The 19,727-nt window shown below is 39.1% G+C and overlaps 1 long non-coding RNA gene and 1 other non-coding gene across 2 annotated transcripts in view; one reads left to right on the top strand and one right to left on the bottom strand.

The window, feature by feature from the left end:
* Positions 1-19,727, top strand: part of LOC123587721 — a 341,324-nt gene that overhangs the window by 161,677 nt on the left and 159,920 nt on the right. The gene's annotated exons all lie outside the window — the stretch shown is intronic.
* On the bottom strand, positions 11,915-12,044 carry LOC123588633. Its single transcript, XR_006707947.1, has one exon. It is a non-coding gene; the product is annotated as a small nucleolar RNA SNORA44 (small nucleolar RNA).

The raw sequence follows: 19,727 nt of genomic DNA, 5'->3' as shown, positions 1-19,727 counted from the left end.
ATTCAGAGTAGATGTTGAAGGAGAAGTACCCCTCAAACATGTCTACTAGCCCCCAACACATGGAATTAGATGGATAAAGTGGCATGAACCAAGATGCTGGTTGGTGGTGCAGGAAAAGAACAGAAACTAGTTTTGAAGTGATGTCGTCCAAGAGTTAAGTTTTTGAGAGATTTAATTTAAGGTTTCTGAATATTCAGGTGGAAATTTCCAGTAACTAGGAAGAAATATGTGTTTGGCTATTAGGAGAGAGTTCAGAGTTGGATTCAACTCAACCCAAATATAGATTCAAGGAACGTTTAGTTTAAGTAAACTGTCACATTTTGCTGCCTTTTTATGGGCACCGAGATGGCTTCTGGTTTTGTATCATTTCCCTTCTGGACTGCAAGCTTCTTGAAATGCACCATGATAAAAAAAAAAAAAAAAAAAAAAAAAAAGAAAAAGAAAAAGAAAAGCACCATGCTGAATATGTGGAATATATTTTTGTTGTTAACTTAAAAAGTATCTATGGCTGAAGATCAATTGCTGAATGAGTTGTTGTATAAGAACATATCTCGGAGCACCTGTGAAGCTCAGTCTGTTAAGCACCTGACTCTTGATTTGGGTTCAGGTCATGAAATTACAGTTGTGAGATTGAGCCTCATGTCCAGCTCTGTGCTGGGTGTGGAGCCTGCTTAAGATTCTCTCTTCCCCTCTCCCTCTGCCCCTCCCCTGCTGGTGTGCGCTCTCTCTCTCTCTCTCTCTCTCTCTCTCTCTCTCAAAAAAAGAATATATCTCAATAATGCTGTTATAAAAATGATAGGAAAAAACTAATTGATGCAATTTTTCTCCAAAGTATTTCCCATAAGAAGGAAGAAAGGAAAGGAAGAGGGAGGGAAGAGAGGAAGGAAGGAAAGAGGGAAGGAAGAGAGGAAGGAATGGAAGGGAGGGCAGGAGGCAGGAGGGAGAGAGGGAGGGAGGGAGGAAGTCAGACAAACTTACAAATGGAATTCATGGAATGAATGAGCTGGAAGTATCTAAAAGATCATTTAATTCAATCTCTTGCTTTTGCTGATGAGGAAACATAGACCAAAAGAGTGAAATGTGTTAATTTAGAGTCATTCACTCAGCTACCTCTGGCACTCAGGCCTTCTCTGGGTCTCTTGTGTTTTGTTTGTTTTGCTGTTGTTGTTTGTAAAATAGGTTGTCAGTAAAAGCAAACAGAATAAAGGAGTGACCTTCCCTTCAGGAAGAGATTCAGAATGAGACACAAGGAATGAGCAGGCTCGGCCTAAACCACCATGGAGTATCATATATTCAGGGAGGCTGATTTTCTCTGTTTCTATTTTTAATAAAACCCTTGAGTTCTGGCAGCAAGTGTTCAATAAGTCCACTCAGTATTTGTCAAAAACTTAAGGTACTTAACTAATTAAACATTCCTATCTTTTTGCATTTGACATTTTCATCAGCTAGAAACTTTCCAGGCTAAATTACTGAGTTTGAAATAAAATTTTATGTGATTAAACATTTAAAAGTGAATACTAATGCATTTCAAGTAGAGAGCCAGCCTTAAGGAATAGAGCATAACCTCATTTTAAAGTGGACCAATTAACAATTGAGAGCTTCAAGAGCAACTTGTTTATGATGCCTAAAATGAAATAAAAACTTCTAAGTGGCTGAGTTGTCAAACTGAGGAGCCTATGAAATTTACATGTGCCACAGGATTTCCATTTTTCATTACCCTGCCTTCAAACTCAGTTTTCCTAGGTAGGCATCTTACTGCCATCATGTTGCTTGTAACTGTGAGAGTCTGTCTTTGGTCACTTGAAAAATATTAGCTCTAAAAAGTAAAGTTGTAGACCGGTGGTGTCTTCAAGAACTAACAGGATAGTCTCCTCTCTTTCATCTTTTCCCTTTTTTTCCCGATGAAGTACACTTTTAAAAATTGACCCCATCTATGTGTCATTTACTCTTTTAAGTGACCATTTCTTTTTCTTAGTCTGTGTTCAGGGAGATATCTGATTTCAGGGGAATAATTCTGAGCCTGCACCTTTCTTAGCTTAGGGTGTAATGTCTCGTAGAGGAATTTTTAGCTACCATGCTAGGCACACAGTTCAATGACTATCCAATAAATAAACGAATCAGTGAAGGAGATTCTTGGATGCTGCTTTGGTAAATAAGCATGTGTAGGCAAATGGACTTTTTCTTTTCCAGTTAAAATGTCTAGACCAGTTGACATTCTCTTTTACAATTTGTATAGCGCCTGAAAAAGATATTATGGGTCATTTGTTAGCCCATATGGCAATTTGGTGGATAAGTCAGTCCGTTGCTAAGGAGACAGCTGTGATTAGCTGCATATTTGACTCCAAAGCATTCCATGCATTTTACAAGTCTGTGCCTTTGAAAGACAGGGCAAAACAGTTTTATTGTATTATACTGGATATGAAATGGTTAGAGCAATGAAATTCTGATTTCTACAACCAGAAAAAAATGTTTCATAATATTAACATATGAAGTAAAATTCTGATGTTTCTGACTGCCAGAGGATGGCATTTTAAGTTTGGATTTTAATCTGGAACTTTAAAATGAGAGAAAGTTGGAAACTGGATCAACGGTAAATCAAGTAATGAATGCAGAGATGTGTAGAGCAGGTGATGTCTGACTATAGAAGAGAATACGTGAATATAATGGAAACATCTTCAGGAAGCAAAGATGGCATCAGTATGAAGGCTCATGAAAACCCTAACTGCTGCAGGGCAGACAGAATTGTGAGGCAAGTTGATTAACAGGCAGAGTATTGCAATCAGAAAACTGAATTTGCAGAAGCACAGGAAGTTCAAGAGAAGCCCTTCCCCACTAAGAGACTTTGCAATGGATGTTGAAGGAAAGCTCTGTTTTCTTACCAATAAAATTAACACTCTATCTAAAGACAGTTTTGTGCACATGCGGTGACTTCGATAGCATATGGCATAAAAGCATATGGAGGAAGCTTAAGAACAGTACGTAGATAAGAGAAATCTGGGCCGAACAAAATTCCTTGCCTTAGGCATACCATTTCACCCCTTTGGGTGAAGAATTGCAAATTACTTGACATTATTTTCAGTCTGGTTGATCCAAGTGTGCTTCATAACTACATCGTAATTGCTAGTTATCATTTTGTGGGTTCAGTCATTTACCACCTGTTAGAGACACAGAGACATTGTCTCTATAAATCCCCAAGTCAAAGAACCACTGCCAGTATTGCAATAGATACAGATTTGAAGTGGGCAAAGAGTCACTGATTTGCACCCAAGATAGCAATGAATCAGTGGGCATCCCTGGGTAAGACTGTTGCCATAAGCAGACTTGCTTTTACCTGGGAATACTACAAATACATCTCCTTACTTGAAAATAACCCATAGCTTGTATTCTACTAATGATGTTCCAGCAATATTATCGTTCGGCAAAAAGCTTATCTGTGGTTTGACCCTAATGCTATTCTCAGGCCTTGAGAATATTGTGATTTCATCCAGTTCGTACAATGCCACCCTGACGAGATCAAGAGTACAATTCAGAGCTTTGAAAAATGTGTCTCTGAGGCTTAGTGTCCTTTATCAATGCTTTTATCATGGCATTCCCTCCCTTGATAACCTACAACTGTTTCACACAGTCGTTGTGCCAGGCCTAAACTAACTGGGCGGTTTTCACGACCTTCCCTAATCTGACACCAGCTTTGCTTTCTGAAGAGGTTTCTGCTTTATTCAGATATTCTCTCCTCTGGGAGAGCTTCCCTGCTCTGCACGCGTCTGCATGCATTACTCTATTTACTCTGATCTTTTTACCAGGAAGTCCTTTTGCTCATCTCTGCCTCACAAACAATGGTTTCCCACATCTTAAAGCACTACTGTGCCCACAGGTCTTCCCCGTTCTTAGCATGCACACTATGAATTTGAGATACCACATAGTTTATCATAGAACTATATACTACCTTTCACGGCTTCTAAATTTAATTTTGTTACTCTCCTCTTTCCAATTGAAATTGATTTTCTTAAAAAAATTTTTTAGTGTTTTTATTTATTTTTGAGACAGAGACAGAGCATGAACAGGGGAGGGTCAGAGAGGGAGGGAGACACAGAATCCAAAGCAGGCTCCAGGCTCCGAGCTGTCAGCGCAGAACCCAACGTGGGGCTTGAACCCACAGACTGTGAGATCATGACCTGAGCTGAAGTCAGACGCTTAACCGACTGAGCCACCCAGGCACCCCTGGAATTGAATTTCTTGAAGGCAGATGCTTTCTCGGTGGCTCCATGGCACTCAGGTCAGGGATGAATAAATGATCAGCCTCAAATGATTTTAATCCTATCTTTTTTTAGTTCTGTTTAAACAAATCTCCTCGATGGAAATGCTCTTCTACAGAATAGCGATGCTCTGGTGTTTAGTGATCCTGAGCCTTTTCATTTGTTCACGTTGTAGCCACTTGTTTTCATCCCTTACGCTACAATGGCAGGCCTGAAAGTAGCATATGGATTCACTTTGAAAATTAGGATGAATTTTGTTTTGAGAACTTGCAGCATCCCTTAGAATATAATTAGCATTTTTTTCTTTTTTTTTAAAAATTTTTTTAACGTTTATTTATTTTTGAGACAGAGAGAGACAGAGCATGAACGGGGGAGGGGCAGAGAGAGGGGGAGACACAGAATCGGAAGCAGGCTCCAGGCTCTGAGCCATCAGCCCAGAGCCTGATGCGGGGCTCGAACTCATGTACCGCAAGATCGTGACCTGAGCTGAAGTCGGACGCTTAACTGACTGAGCCACCCAGGCACCCCAAATTAGCATTTTTTCAAGTCATTGCACAGCTTGATTTGGGAAACATTCTTGAAATGACCAGCAGAGCTCGTGTGATACATCGACATCAACCAGTGTGCATGAAACTCATTGGCAGCTGTGGTCACAAAGTGCCATAAATAAGTCACAGTTTAGGAGAACAAGGGGTCTGGGTACAATTAATGGTTTGAGGCACCTGGAGAAAGCCAAAATGAAAGACATTTGACAATGGTGAGGCACCACACAAATGTTAAACGGTGCTAATATCATTACTAGTATTTTAGTAGTCTGATCATTATGGTATCGGGAGCTCAGTAATAGTCAAAACCCACCATTTGTCGGCTTTTGGAAGTGATAGCTCCTATGTTCTATTGCTTGTCATGAACGTGATTTGAGAGTGGGAAAAATTTTGCCGCATTTAATTAGTTGATTGATGTTTAAAAATTACCTGTTTTATTTCCCCATACTGTCATAATGAGTGTAATGCTTTTTAACTGTAAGAACACTTAACGTGATATTTACCCTCTTGACAAATTTTTAAGGGCACAATACAGTATTGTTCACTCTAGGCATGATGTTACACAGCAGATTTCTAGAATTTCTTCATCTTGCATGACAGAAACTTTATATCCTTTCAACAGCAGCTCCCATTTTGCCCTCCCCTCAGAGTGTAATTTTTATTAACGCTCCAGCTAGTCCCCAGATGGTTATATTATACCAGAATATCAATTTTATTTATTATCTTTTTCTACTAATTCATGAAGTCTTATGTTGCTAAATTATTCACTGGCTTAACATTTCATTAATCTAACATTTAAGTCTACAATCTTGTCACATTATTAAAAAAAATCTCTCTCCAAATTCTGGCTCGTTCAAATCCTCATCCCTTCTTCTCTTTTTTTTAAAGATGGCAATCTGCACTTTCTAAAAGAGTTCTGGGGTGCCTGGATGGCTTAACGGGTTGAGTGTCTGACTCTTGGTTTTGGCTCGGTCAAGATCTCATGGTTTGTGAGATTGAGCCCTGCGTGGGGCTCTGAACTCACACTGTACAGCCTGCTTGGGATTCTCTCTCTCCCTCTCTCTCCACCCCTCCCCCTGCTCTTGTGTATACATTTGCTGTCTTTCTCTCTCTCAAAATAAATAAATAAACTTAAAAAAAAGAGTTATATTGGTCACCAGTCACTGTTTCCACAGGCAGAAACTCAAAATGCTTGTTAAATTTTCCTGCTTCAGAGGTTTTCAGTTCCAATACTTAAAAAATTCTTCTTTGTTCTCTTTATCCTGAATGCCTTTCACGCTTAGAGTCCTTTTAATATCTCTTTGGGATATTGTTTTGGAAGCAGTGTCTATAATATCCAAAAACATCATTATGTATGTGGAGATGTCATGTTTCTATTTGTACTACTTATCAAAGGCATTTGCCTTTTAAGAGTGGGAGAAAGGCAACATTCCAGATTGATCTTCATTGATTGCAGTCTGAATGAGTCATTATATTTGAGACCATGACTTAGCAAAACTGTTCCATATGATTGTTTATTTTGGATCTTTGCTGTATTCTGTATTCTTTCTCATTTGACCTTCATTGTATTGATTTCACACCATTTCTCCAATTTACCAACATGGTATTATATTATAAACCAGTCTTTTGTAGCTTTTTGAAATCTTTCCCAGGCATGAAATGCCTGCATACTTTAATGGTGGTTTTAAAGCAGCCTTTGGATAAAGCTGACACCTTCGCAGGTTCTCTGTCACAAGTCCCTTCTCTTTTATTGTAACACCATGTGATTCAAATTGTACTTTAATTATAGATACGTTAATTAGGAGTTCATTTTGGATTACTTATTTATCATACTTTACTTCCTGTTTGAGTGTGCTATGTGCAACTTTTGTTTTTCTGGCATGTCACTTAAAATCAGGACTTGAAATAATAAACTGTCCAGGGGGCAAGGCTTCTCCTAACATGGAATGTCTGGTGGAGAAAAAATTGCCTGTTCGTATAATTTTAGAATCCTGAGAAGACTCTTGGGTCTAAAATATGTTTATTCAGGGGGTAACTGATGCTGAAAATTCTATTACTGCAGATTTGGGTTTTATTTATAGCTCAAGTGTTTGATTACTATTAAAATGCAAATCACTTTGGAAGGATTGGTGCTCAAGCCTTTTCAGTGACTTGCACTTAAAGGTCAGCTAAGGTAGGAGAATCTTGCTCTAAAGAAGTTTTTGCTAGAAGGCAAGATCATTAAGGTACAGGGCACTTGTGAAAGATTAGGGCCAAGTAGGACAAATGAGAAAGATGTGGGGGGAGGGGGAACCCTGAAAATAAACATCATGGGTGTTTTATTTGTGGCAGAATGATAGTTTGATATGAAACTACGTGGTTTTCTTACTCTTTGTTTTATTTGTACCTCTGATGAGGTATCAGGGAGAGCCACCAGCAGAATTTTATTATAGAAAATACAAAGTGTGAGAAGCAAGAAAATGTTCAACTTTAGTATTTTAAGGCTGATCAAATAGTTTGGAGTGCTGAGGCATCTGATTTGTACAGGTTGGGTTTTTTAAGAAGACTTTGTAATTTTTAAAAGCTTGGAGGATCAAAATGAAAGCCCTAAGGGAATCAATTCAGAAAATCTGTGATATGTGTGTGTGTGCAGTACCAGCACTGGGAAGAAATCATACTAGTCAAAGCAGTACTTTTCCTCACCCTTGACTTGATATAGACTGTGGGATGGGGAGAGGAGGAGGCTGAATAGGGTGCATATCCCTGGTGTAGGGAGCCTGAATGTACCATTCAGCCAAGTCTTTGGGGAGGAGCATGAGAAGACTCTCTAGATATATTTTGGACATCTAAGAATAGGAGGGTCCCTTGTGAAGAACCTGGGGGATATTAGTAGAAGTCTCCAGTGTCATTATAGAGCAAAAACAGAGAGGAGACGGCTGCAGAGAATGGGGAATCCCAAGGGAAAGGAGATCTGAGGCAGTTCATCATGTTTCCCTGAACACCAAGTGAGGGAAGCAGCAAGAAATTTATTTGCATCTCACAGGGGAATTTCGCAGAGAGGTCTCTCAAGCTGGAGGTTCGCAAGTGGGGAGAAGGAGGTTTCAGTGAGCATAAAAGTATGATTGGAATTGAGTTTGTGTTTCGATATCAAGTCCATCCATGAGAAGGGACCCGAAGGTGGGTGGGACACCTCAGCTACTCTATTGAACTGAGGTCACTCTCAGGTTGTGGTACATCCTTCTAGCAGCTTCAGGATCCACTTCTGATTAGTTTTGTAGTGCAACTACATAATCACAAGCTATTTCCTCCTATCCTTCTGCAGTTATTTTGAAGACCTTATTAACCTGAAGCACAGTTCAGGGCACATTGAAGGGTTCATGGAAATGCTTGTCACACATCTGGATCTCTCTTCTCTCCCTAGACCCTACATACTCTTAGGAGTTGTTTACTACATAAGAGACCTATATAGTAGGGGCATCTAATTGGATGGCTCAGTTTGTTAAGCGTCTGACTCTTGATTTCAGCTCAGGTCATGATCTCAAGATCATGAGATCAAGCCCTGCATCAGTCGGACTCTGTGCTGGGCTTGGAGTGTGCTTAAGATTCTCTCTCTCCCTTTCCCTCTGCCCTTCCCCTCTACATGCGCACTCTCTCTCTCAAAAAAAAAAAAAAAAAAAAAAAAAAAAAAAAAGAAAGGAACCTACATATTAAAGTAATTCTATATCACTTAAACAAGCTTAATTTTTCAATTAATGTTGTTTTTTTTTAAATGCCACACATACCTACCTTACTTCACTTTAATCTTCATATTAGCACTGTGGGTAAATTTATTGAGATCATTGTACATATAAAGAAAATGAAGCTTAGCGAGTGTATTAGCCAAGGTTCTGTAGAGAAACAGAACCAAATACTGGTATATAATATATACATATTATATACTCACGTAATATATTTACTATAAGGAATTGGCTCATGTGATTATGGAGGCTGAGAAGTCCTGAGATCTGCACTTGGCAAGCTGGAGATCCAGGAGAGCCGATGTGTAGTTCTTGTGTGAAAACTTGCAGGCTCTGTTCAAATCTGAAGGCTAGAAAAAAAACCAATCTTCCAGCTCAAGGCAGTCAGGCAGGAGGAGTTCACTCTTCCCTGGCTGTTTTATTCTATTTAGGCTTTTAATTGATTGGAAGAGGCACACCTACATTAAGGAGAACAGTTTCTTTTCTGAGTCTACAGATAAATATCAAGTATTCATCTTCTCCAGGAACGCTCTCACAGGCAACCCAGTTGTTTGGACACCCCATGGCCCAGTGAAGTTGACACATAAAATGAATCATCACAGGGAGTTTAAGTAAATGTTTGTGATCACACAGCTAGATGGTGGTGGGAACTGGAATTTGATCCTGATCTGTAAAATGGGAAAGTCGTTGCTTTTAATAACTATGCTACATTAGTGGTATTTCCATTCATGTCCAGTCAGATATCAGGATCTTCCTTTGCAATCCTTCTTGCTCCCTTTACGTTTCTACGACCATCTATCTGCATTTAGGGCTTCTGTGTCTCACACCCACACCATTGAAATGATCTGCACGCTGGTAACCCTTCTTCCAGCCTACCCCCCAACTTCACCTTTCCAGCACATCTCTTTCAAAGTCACCAGGTTAATTTTCTTGAAACACATTTTGCCACATCACTCACTTGCTCAACAATCTTCACGATTCCCCCAAATTATAGACAAAATGTGAACACCTCCACGTGGATGGTAAGGCATCTGCGTCATGCTTCCACATTTCCAGCTCTTGCTTCACCTGCACAGCGGATGGAGATGCATTTTACCTGCAGCAGAGATTTCAAAGTCTAAGGTGTAAGGCAAAAATTGCATGTGGTCAAAATTGCCCTTGAAAATCCTAAATTTTTCTGTAAGGTATGGTATACATAGTTTTATATTTGTAATGCATTTTAAAGTTTATAGCAAGCAATTCTTATGTGTACTAACATTTGACACACCCTGACCTAGACTGAAGAGATGAACTAAAGAAGAGTCTGCAATGGAAGTTTGGGTATGCCAACAAATGTGTTTTGAAATTACTGTTAAGTCCCTGGTAGTGAATTGGGTATCAATGGAGAATTCTGAAGTATTCCTACTTGCTTCATTGGTATATTCAACTTGTTATATTGTTCAGTCTCTTTAACATTAATACATGTGAAAAGACTTATTTGTTATTGTGAATATTAAATGAGACAGTGGAGTTCTGTGTGTGTGTGCGCGCGCGCATGTGTGTGTGTTGGGGGGAGAAGGGGGGGCTTCTTTAAAGTCATATGTGGGGCGCCTGGGTGGCTCAGTCAGTTGAGCGTCCGACTTCGGCTCAGGTCACGATCTCACAGCTTGTGGGTTCAAGCCCCCCATCGGGCTCTGTGCTGACAGCTCAGAGCCTGGAGCCTGCTTCGGATTCTGTGTCTCCCTCTCTCTCTGTCCCAACCCACTCGCATTCTGTCTCTGTCTCTCTGAAAAATGAATAAAGATAAAAAAAATTAAAAAAAAAGTCATATGTAAGTGCAATATACTTAGGACATGATCCCATTCTGCTGCCTCATTTTAGCTATTTTTGTGTACAGATAGTATATATCCTTTCTCAATTGCTCAAGAGTACAGAGTTGTAACACATAGTGCTGCCTCATGACCCTCCTGATTCCTGTGAATCTCTCTGCCCATAAGAAAGTATTTTGATTTTGGTATGAACTAAATATCTCAAAGGAGCCATTAATAGTGGGATTTCTACTTCAGTAGACAAGCCGGTTCAGAGGTGGTGTCCAGGGACTTTCCAGAAACTCTGCATGTATAATCTCAAACTTGCTCGTATATATATTTTTATCATCAGAAGTCATTGATCACATTTCATCTTTCCTCATCAACTGACACTTATTAGCACACCTCATTGTTTCCTTATTGGTGATAAGGAAATCTAAGTCTAAATAAATCTGAATAGTTTGACAAAATAATATTTTTTGAGAATGATCTTAGTAAGGTAGGAAAAAATCCTTGGACAATATTAACATTACTTAAGAAAGATAGAGCACGTTTTTAGTTACAACTAAAAGCTAGTTAGCCATTGTACTTTGTGCTACAAAAGAGCCATTGAGTAGAGACAGTCTGTTTCATGCTCTGCCACTAACTTCCTGGGGAGACCTTGGGAAAATCATCTACTCCCATTTACCTTTAATTTTCCAGTTTTCATGGAAGAAATAGTCATTCTCCAAGGTTCCTTCCCATTGTTATGTTCTGTGATGGCAACACATTCATTAACAAGTGCAGCAGATGGTAGGGTGTATCTTTTGCCTCTCTTACATTCAGAGAATCACCAGCATCATTCTTGTTAGAGAAAGCAGTGGACAAAGATGTGATGTTCTCATACGCCTTTTTAGAGCATTGGAATGTCTATATCACAGTGTTGGCAAGATTGGCAATATAGTACAGTTCTAAATGGAATTACAAATGTGAATATCTTGTGAATATGTGCACAAAGTGGTGTGTGTGTGTGTATAAAATGAATTTCTGGATTTTGACTCATCTCACCGATGACTTCCAGCTGGGGAAGATTAGCCTATATTTCCCTGCTTTAGCTCATCCAAAACACACTGAACACAATGAAACCAGAGTAAGAGCCTTCTGCACCTGTCCTTGGCTCTGGACTTAAAATGTCTCCTCAAGAATGGATAAAGTAACCATCCTGAGTTTATTTTTAGAGTATCTGAATGAAACCTTCTTCTTGTTCAGTGTAAACAGGTCTTTTCCTCAAACTCACAAATGCCTTTTTTTGAGTTCTTCTATCTTTGACTTTAAGAAATACAGGGAAAGAAAAGAGAATAAGGATACGGAAGGCCCAGAGATGATATCCTGACACCCATTCCATTTACAAAAAAATTAATTCAGGAAATGAAAAAAAAAAATGGATCAGATAGAAACAAGGTCATTCATGAGTAAGCCAACTATCTATTTGAAGGAGGATAATGTAAGTAAAATAGAACTTTATTTTATTTATTTTTCTCTAATCCAAAAAGTTGATTCAATACACCCATCTACATGGAAGTTTATGGAAACGCCTGGACTCAGGTAGGTGGCATCCAGCCCAGGTCCTGAGTTGTTATAAGAAAGGGAGTGACAGCTGTAGGTATCATGCTGACCTGTGTTGTCAGAGTCTCTTCAAGTTGCTCTTGCATGCAGGTGGAGATCCCATGGCCACAACTGGCCGAAGCTCTTGGAACCATGCTGAATATAATTTTATTTTTAAGATTAAAGAGTTTTCATGTTCAGGGAGAGGTTTAGAATTTCAAGAAATTTTAGTCTTAATTTGTATACTATTTTTTTAAAAATTTTTTTAACATTTATTTATTTTTGAGACAGAGAGAGACAGAGCATGAATGGGGGAGGGGCAGAGAGAGAGGGAGACACAGAATCGGAAGCAGGCTCCAGGCTCTGAGCCATCAGCCCAGAGCCTGGCGCGGGGCTCGAACTCACGGACTGTGAGATCGTGACCTGAGCCGAAGTCGGACGCTCAACCGACTGAGCCACCCAGGCGCCCCTTAATTTGTATACTATTTTTAAAGTGATAGATAAGGAAGGGACTATTTTATGAAAGTAATATAGTACTTTATAATGCCTTATAATGTCCTTCAGAAGTTCAAATATCTTACAATCTAATCCGCAAATATAAGGGAAAGTTAAAGTCTAAATATAAAGGAAAATGATAGTAATTTACCTGTGCTAATCCTTTCTTTCTTTTTAGAGCCATGAATTTGCTCAATATATTTTTCAGTTAGAAACAAAAATCATTTCATTTCTTACTCTCATATTTATTGTACTTTTCAATGTTAAAACAATACAACCTTCAAAATGCCAAGCTGTGCAAAGAAATATTGCTCCAAAATAATTAGAAAGTATGTATGAGATACTAAAACATCTGGATGAAAAAAAGAAACATTAAATCAACTGTCAAACAACTGTTTTATTTCTCCAATGTTAAATATCTGTTTTTTTTGAAACATCTGGATGTTTCTTGGATGAAAAAAGTTGCTAGTGGTGGAAGGATCTTTTATGTTGTATCTAAATGCATCAGGATGGCTTCTGTCTAGGATCAGGATTAAAAGACAATGACTGCTCTGATAATGAGGTTCATCTCTGAGCAAAGAAGTTAGGCAAGAAGGGCTTTCTAGGTGGTTTGAGATAATTAGAAACACCTTGACAATCATGCACATATATCTGTTCATTGACTTCTTGCTTTTCCAGTCGATTCATTCTACTCCTTATCCCCCAACCCCAATCCAAACACACACCTTTAACTTTGTTCTCACTGCTGGGCCTTAAATGGGAAAGCTAATTGGTGTATGGGATCCATTTTAATCCCAAAGAAGGAATCTGTCTGCGGGGGTGTCAATGATATTCACCAGGAAGCCTCCCAGGAGAGGGGGATGGTATTCAATTTCCTGGGAAACCATCACCAGGAGTCTGTCACCAGGAAGACACAGTATGAACCAGCAGGATACATCATAGACCTCACCTTCAGAGAGCCAGCTGGGGGGCCTGTAAATTGTTCTTCTGTAGGCAGTTACCTGCAGGAGACTCATTAGGGGTGAGTTTCACTGGGCATCCTGACTATCAGCCCAGTGCAGCAGGAGTAGGAAAAATTAACACACCAGAACCAGGAGGAAAAAACCTTCCTCTTCCCAGCTCCCTCACATGTCCTCTATTGACAAAGATTACCATTGTGCCAGCTGGCAGGGGAGAAATGTTTCAGTATCACAGTAGACAAGGAAGGGTGGATTTGGAACGGAGAGGCAATTAGCTGATAACTAGCATATTTTTGCTCCTGGTAGGTGCTGGAATCAGGTTTGAATGTAATGGAATCAAAGAAAGGTAAATCACAAACCAGGATCATGCAGCCTTACAACAGTGTTATTCAAAAGATCATCCAATCTTTACTGCTTCTGTTATTTAGGTTATAAGATGTTTATAGGTTTTCTGTATCTTTGGATATCAGATATCATCAACCCAAGGACAAACCACTAAGGACCATTATGGTACCATCTTGATAGAAAATCAATGTCAATTAGACTAAGACATGACATTGATTGGAATTTGCATCCTAGTTTCTGAGACATTCAAATGTAAAATAAGATCTTAGGAATTTAAGGCCTTTATTGTTTTAGAATCAATAAAATACAACTTAAAAAGATTATAGTTTTGGGCAGTAACCTCAGCAAACAGTCTCTCATCTCCCTTTTTTCCTTGCCCTTCTGATTCAAATCTTTTTTTTTTTAATTTTTTTTAATGTTTATTTATTTTTGAGAGAGTGAGAGACAGAGCATGAGCAGGGGAGGGGCAGACAGAGAGGGAGACACAGAATCTGAAGCAGGCTCCAGGGTCCCAGCTGTCAGCACGGAGCCCTACGCTGGGCTGGAACTCACAAACCGCAAGATCGTGACCTGAGCTGAAGTTGGACGCCTAACGGACTGAGTCACCCAGGCGCCCCATCTACTATTTCAAATCTTAATATTCTTTCTATATGTAGTATTTCTTTCATCCCCATGAAGACTTTGATAGTTTGTCTTTCATTTTTCTCATTCCCTATAAAGTTGTCTTCTGAGTATACTTAATTATACTGGCTCATATTATTCTCTAATCATTTCATGTGTATTAGACTCATCTTACCACTTCCATTGTTAATTCCTTGAGGAATATTATTTGCAACTTTTATACATTTCTATAAAAAGTTTGATTCAATCCATAGCTGTGGTCAGCAAGGTAGAAATATTCTCAATCTAGGGATCTGGGGATTAAAAATAAATAGCCCAATCATGTCAACATTTGTGAAGATACCTATTTCTACTTGACTTCATACTTCAAAATGTGTTTGGTTGAGACATTTTCATCATCAAAAATATTTATGTTTAATTTGCACGGAATTAAACTTTGGTTTATATTTAAAAAAAAAAGCCAGAGCATGATAGTATAAGATGAACATATGTTTGAACTTGGGCTAAATTTAGTAGCTCCTTTAGATCTCCCACATACACTTTTGCTCAAGTCTCTGGAATGTGTGTTGGTACCTTTGAAATAAATTCAAGCTCATTGCATCTCCCTCTTCCTGAGATCCAGGTCAAAGGTAATTTTCATCAGCCAGCAGGTACTACTTGACATCAAGGTCATTTTGAGCATCTCTGTTAGCAAAGACATTTCCAAAGGCAAGGAAAGGAACTGATATGTGGCTTTTCTCACTAGAGAAATTACTTGCAACAAGTCACATTGGATGAAATTGTATTTAAAAGGATATCATTTTGTAAGAACAAATTTCAAGCATTTGCAGGGGTGACGGGGGAAGGTTGTTTTGCAATTTAATTTCCAACTATAAGAGTACAGCTTAAAATCTGACAACTGTACATAAACCTTAGAAAAGGTCTTTTGGACAGCAAAGGATAGTAAGGGAGCAAAAGAGGGAGAAAAAAATCATCAAGTTTTTCATCTCAGTAGTGAATTAATCTCTTGAATTACCTTCCTGCAGAGGCAGATTGTAACTCTGGGGTAAAGCTGGTATTCTTGTGTTGCTCTCCTATTTCCCCCCATTTAATGTGTTGTTAATAAGGGTGGTGAATTTGAAGAATTAGGGGTAGGTATTGTACCCATCTTCCTTCTTTCTGATCATGTCGTTGGCAGCCCTATCTATATCCTGAGAGAAGAGGGCTAGGAAGTATAAGCACGTCTAATGCTATTTTGATTCCTTTAGACTGGGGATTTAAAGAAAAAAATTTTTAATGTTTATTTATTTTTAAGAGAGACAGAGACAGAGTGTGAGTGGGGGAGGGGCAGAGAGAGAGGGAGACACAGAATCCAAAGCAGGCTCCAGGCTCTGAGCTGTCAGCACAGAGACTGATGTAGGGCTCACAAACCATGAGATCATGACCTGAGCTGAAGTCAGACACTTAAGTGACTGAGCCACCCAGGCTCCCCATAGCCTGGGGAGTTTTTTAAATAAGTAATTTGAACAAGCTTTATTAGAATTTAATTTGGGGGATACAAGATTAAGGATGGTGAGAAGCTACCAAAGCAAAAATGATCCCTTCATTTCCTTCCAAGTTGAATTATATGAAAATGTTAGCTTTGAAATTTAAGGAAAAGTTGTTGGTAGAAGATTGGATTGTGAGAGAAAGCTCATTGAGAAATTTTTCCAGGTTGTTTATTCTAGTTCAACAAAATTTTATTTAAAAAAAATTTTTTTTTTTTAATGTTTTATTCATTTTTGAGACAGAGAGAGACAGAGCATGAACGGGGGAGGGGCAGAGAGAGAGGGAGACACAGAATTGGAAGCAGGCTCCAGGCTCTGAGCCATCAGCCCAGAGCCCGATGCGGGGCTCGAACTCACGGACCGCGAGATCGTGACCTGGCTGAAGTCGGACGCTTAACCGACTCTGCCACCCAGGCGCCCCAAAATTTTATTTTTTAAACTTGTGGTTATATTCTGGGCTACAGAGTGGCCACAGATGATGTAATTGTTGTGAACTATGATAGATCTTTGAGTCCTTATTAATATTTTAACTGGTATATCTGTGCCTGAGATGGCCAATGTCTGACACCTATGTGATCATTCTCCATTCATAATGTCTTCACATAAGAGCTATTACTGTATTTTCCCTCAGTGCCTGGGTGTAGTCTCAGAAACTTTCTCCACACAGAGCCCCAGCAAGCCACTCCTGATTGAGTGGAGCTGGTGGGCAAGATGACACTTGTTAGCTACTTTTATAGTATATAGTGAGGGATCTTGGGCAGGGTGGCCGTGGCTGTGGTCATAGTGGCCACTGTAAACACTGCAGAGTTTTATGTACTCTCACAGATACTATTACATTTAATGAAGCCAGTCTCTAAAAGATGTACAAATGAAGAGCTGAAATATGTATGCTTTGCTTAAATTTGCTCAAACCCAGGACTTTAATTCCCCCCCCCCCCTCATTTTTACACCTTTTTCTGGTACTTTTGGAAACTGAGAGACAAAGCAATCTTTCCCAGAGCTGCATGTTCAGGCCTCTCCCTAATAGGCTGGAGAAAGAAGGGGAAGTTTCTGAAAAAAATAGAACCACTGCGTCCCCTCCTTTCTGCTCCTCAACATGTATTTGACCAACACCAAATAAATATTGCTTTAGGAAACAACACAGCCTATCAAAAAGGGCATTGAACAAATTGGTAACATGTAGAAATGCCAGGACACACTGGGGACCTTCAAAAGTTGAGGGCCGAAAAGTATTTACCTTTTCCGGTTTGTTTAAATCGATGGGGGCAATCGCTGTGTTCAGTGGCAGGCAAGAAGGATCCAGAATCAGAAGCTCTGGCCTGCAGAACGTCCACCTCTCACTGAATCTCTCTCAGAACTCGTAGATTGCAGTGCACAGAAGGGGATATCGTTCCTCATTTATATTATTCAATGAAACAATATTTTGTTAAAAAAGGAAACCTTCGGGGCGCCTGGGTGGCGCAGTCGGTTAAGCGTCCGACTTCAGCCAGGTCACGATCTCGTGGTCCGTGAGTTCAAGCCCCGCGTCGGGCTCTGGGCTGATGGCTCAGAGCCTGGAGCCTGTTTCCGATTCTGTGTCTCCCTCTCTCTCTGCCCCTCCCCCGCTCAGGCTCTGTCTCTCTCTGTCCCCAAAATAAATAAACGTTGAAAAAAAATTAAAAAAAAATAAAATAAAAAAGGAAACCTTCTTTGTAAACTCTAAATTTCTATGAAAATGTTAATTATGCTTTTTGTGTGGTTTGTTTGGAGGCATCAGTAAATTATGCTTTTCTGCTTTGTACTCCATCTCTTGCAAATAATTCTCAAAACCTAGTAAGAAAACTATTGTCACAAGATCTAGCATCAGTTAAAATATAGTGTCATCTGTATTTACATGAGAAAAGAAGATTTTTCCTATTAATTTCTCATTTTCAAAGAAAGACGATTCCCTTTCAATCTACCCTCTTCTCAAAAATCCCCCCCCCCCCATTTCTAAATACGTCACTTGTGCTGTCTCATGTATCACGTAGTGGCTCTAAAACATCTTCACTTAGATTAATGGTGCCGATAGTGTTTTCCCGAAGAACACTTGGTTGGATAGATAGCCCATACTTCCAGAGAGCTGGCTTAGAGCAAACTAACAGTAAGTCTCAAAGAAATCTCCATTCTAGAATATGGAAAACTTTGTTGCTTCAAACGATAGGCTTTTAAAGTTTCTACAGATTAAGGTTTCATACCCTGAGTATTTCAGTTTTGAGTAGAATATTCTGGTATTTAGTCTCCTATCTTTTGCTTTCATACCATCCACTTTACTAAGTTAAAAACATTGACCTTAATTTACACACTTTTATGTAAACAAACTCCAGTGTAAGGAGCATAGGGCTTAGAATAAAAAAAATGTGGATTTAAATCTCAGCTTTATCGTCTAAGAGGAGTTTATTGAGAGAAGTGAATAGGTTATGGGACAAAGCTCTCTCTACATGCTAAAACTCCTTAATTCTTAGTTATTATTATCTGTGATAGGTAGATTAGAAAATTACTGTAAATGAAAAATTAGAGAGGTCTTTCAAAGCACTTATATGGAAAGACTCTCTATATTCCTACCCATTACAGGAAATACAATTCTGAGCTTGTAAGGGCAGCTATCAATGTGAGCAATTTTGCATTTGACCTTTAAAGATATAGCACATTCTCACAGAGAAGTTGGGGCATAAAATATCCAACCCTGAAATAGGAAATTATATGGATGATGATGCTCAAGTATAATAATCTATGTAAGGCTCAAAAAGATACAACACGTGTGGTGCATATGAAGCTATTTTCATGCTTTCTAAATCTCATTGCAGTATTTGGGATTGTTGACTATTTGTAAGGCTGTATCCTTCAGGGATAAATAGGGAAGTACTATGAGGCAGTGTTAAATAATCCTTCTTGGTTTTGTTATCATAATCATCAAACGGTAGTGGAATCTGCTACTCAAAATGTAAGTAAGATCAATCCACTGAGTGTGCTGCCAAAGTGCTTTCTAGAACCATAGGACACAAAGACAATGTCATGCAGAATTGTGAACAGCCATTAAATTAATTTCCCCAGTGATGAAATCAAATGAGTCACCAGCAGCAGAAGGACAAATCATTTTGGAAAGAAAAACAATGTTAGCTTCACAATGAATATCCCTTTGAAAGCCATCTTTAGGTTATTTCAAGACAGGTATATCTGAAAACATATCCGTGTGCGTGTGTGTGTGTGTGTGTGTGTGTGTGTGTGTGTGTGCGTGTACAGGAAGAAAAAGGGGAGAGAGACAGAGAGAGAGAAATGGGGATGGAGGGAGAAAGAAAGAATGATTTAACCCAATGTGTAACCATACACATGCGTACACACACACACATACACACACACACACACCTTTTGTCAGCAGTCCTCGTAAATTTCTACATTAAAACTATGTTCCTCCAATTACTCATATATTCTGCTTAAATTACGTTTTCAGAAGTGGAGGTTTTTAGGAGATAATGTGATGTACTAATTCATGGTAACATTATCCATTTCTGTCTCAACCCCTTTCCTTCTTGTTTCAGAGGTTAACATCTCATAATAGAAGGAATCATCAGACGGTTTAATATTAACATGTCTAGAGAGTATCCAGATTGTCTAATGAATATTTTTCAAGGGTTATTATTTTTCTCCATGATAATAAGCCTACCAGGAGCCAAGTAGCTGAAAGAATAAAACCCCATGATGATCAACTCCATGTTCAAGACCCCAAGGTATCAAGATTCCAAATAAATAATCTTATAGAGGCCAAGGGCTGGTTTTAAGCATCAAAATGGCATTATCTGGTATACATTTAAGAGATCAGTGTGCCCTTTGACCAACATCTTGTCAGTTTTCCCACTCCCCAGTTCCTGGTAACCATC

The sequence above is a fragment of the Leopardus geoffroyi genome, chromosome D3 (assembly GCF_018350155.1).
Source record: "Leopardus geoffroyi isolate Oge1 chromosome D3, O.geoffroyi_Oge1_pat1.0, whole genome shotgun sequence".
Lineage (NCBI taxonomy): Eukaryota > Metazoa > Chordata > Mammalia > Carnivora > Felidae > Leopardus > Leopardus geoffroyi.
This window is presented reverse-complemented; position numbering and strand designations above follow the sequence as displayed.